This window comes from Salmo salar, chromosome 19 (genome assembly GCF_965601325.2).
Source record: "Salmo salar chromosome 19, fSalSal1, whole genome shotgun sequence".
Taxonomy (NCBI): Eukaryota; Metazoa; Chordata; class Actinopteri; order Salmoniformes; family Salmonidae; genus Salmo; species Salmo salar.
The window spans coordinates 22235001-22237500 of NC_138309.1; positions in this window are offsets into that span (position 1 = coordinate 22235001).

A 2500-nucleotide genomic window follows, 5' to 3' on the forward strand; every position below is an offset into this window, starting at 1 on the left:
ACACAGACAGACACAGAGAGAGAGATCCAGACAGACACACACAGAGAGAGAGATCCAGACAGACACACAGACAGACACAGAGAGAGAGATCCAGACAGACACACAGACAGACACAGAGAGAGAGATACAGAGAGAGAGATACAGACAGACAGACAGACAGACAGAAAGAGATCCAGACAGACAGACACAGAGAGAGAGATCCAGACAGACAGACAGACAGAGATCCAGACAGACAGACAGACAGAGATCCAGACAGACAGACAGACAGAGATCCAGACAGACAGACAGAGAGAGATCCAGACAGACAGACAGAGAGAGATCCAGACAGACAGACAGAGAGAGATCCAGACAGACAGACAGAGAGAGATCCAGACAGACAGACAGACAGAGATCCAGACAGACAGACAGACAGAGAGAGATCCAGACAGACAGACAGACAGAGAGAGATCCAGACAGACAGACAGACAGAGATCCAGACAGACAGAGATCCAGACAGACAGAGAGAGAGAGAGAGAGATCCAGACAGACAGAGAGAGAGAGATCCAGACAGACAGACAGACAGAGAGAGAGAGATCCAGACAGACAGACAGACAGACAGAGATCCAGACAGACAGAGATCCAGACAGACAGAGATCCAGACAGACAGAGATCCAGACAGAGATCCAGACAGAGAGAGATCCAGACAGAGATCCAGACAGAGAGAGATCCAGACAGAGAGAGATCCAGAAAAGAGAGAGATCCAGACAGACAGACAGAGAGAGATCCAGACAGACAGACAGACAGACAGAGATCCAGACAGACAGACAGAGACAGACAGAGATCCAGACAGACAGACAGACAGAGAGATCCAGACAGACAGACAGACAGAGAGAGAGAGATCCAGACAGACAGACAGACACAGAGAGAGAGATCCAGACAGACAGACAGACACAGAGAGAGAGATCCAGACAGACAGACACAGAGAGAGAGATCCAGACAGACAGACAGACACAGAGAGAGAGATCCAGACAGACAGACAGACACAGAGAGAGAGATCCAGACAGACAGACAGACACAGAGAGAGAGATCCAGACAGACACACAGACAGACACAGAGAGAGAGAGATCCAGACAGACACACAGACAGACACAGAGAGAGAGAGATCCAGACAGACACACACAGAGAGAGAGATCCAGACAGACACACACAGAGAGAGAGATCCAGACAGACACACAGACAGACACAGAGAGAGAGATCCAGACAGACACACAGACAGACACAGAGAGAGAGATACAGAGAGAGAGATACAGACAGACAGACAGACAGACAGAAAGAGATCCAGACAGACAGACAGACACAGAGAGAGAGATACAGAGAGAGAGATCCAGACAGACAGACAGACAGAGATCCAGACAGACAGACAGACAGAGATCCAGACAGACAGACAGAGAGAGATCCAGACAGACAGACAGAGAGAGATCCAGACAGACAGACAGACAGAGATCCAGACAGACAGACAGACAGAGAGAGATCCAGACAGACAGACAGACAGAGAGAGATCCAGACAGACAGACAGACAGACAGAGATCCAGACAGACAGACAGACAGACAGAGATCCAGACAGACAGAGAGAGAGAGAGAGAGATCCAGACAGACAGACAGAGAGAGAGAGATCCAGACAGACAGACAGAGAGAGATCCAGACAGACAGACAGACAGAGAGAGAGAGATCCAGACAGACAGAGATCCAGACAGACAGAGATCCAGACAGACAGAGATCCAGACAGAGATCCAGACAGACAGAGATCCAGACAGAGATCCAGACAGAGAGAGATCCAGACAGAGATCCAGACAGAGAGAGATCCAGACAGAGAGAGATCCAGAAAAGAGAGAGATCCAGACAGACAGACAGAGAGAGATCCAGACAGACAGACAGACAGACAGAGATCCAGACAGACAGACAGACAGAGAGATCCAGACAGACAGACAGACAGAGAGATCCAGACAGACAGACAGAGAGAGAGAGATCCAGACAGACAGACAGAGAGAGATCCAGACAGACAGAGAGCGATCCAGACAGACAGAGAGAGATCCAGACAGACAGAGAGAGATCCAGACAGACAGACAGAGAGATCCAGACAGAGAGATCCAGACAGACAGAGAGATCCAGACAGACAGAGAGAGAGAGATCCAGACAGACAGACAGAGAGAGATCCAGACAGACAGACAGAGAGAGAGAGAGAGATCCAGACAGACAGAGAGAGATCCAGACAGACAGAGAGAGATCCAGACAGACAGAGAGAGATCCAGACAGACAGAGAGAGATCCAGACAGACAGAGAGAGATCCAGACAGACAGACAGAGAGACAGACAGAGAGAGAGATCCAGACAGACAGACAGAGAGACAGACAGAGAGATCCAGACAGACAGACAGAGAGACAGACAGAGAGAGAGATCCAGACAGACAGAGACAGACAGAGAGAGAGATCCAGACAGACAGAGACAGACAGAGAGAGAGATCC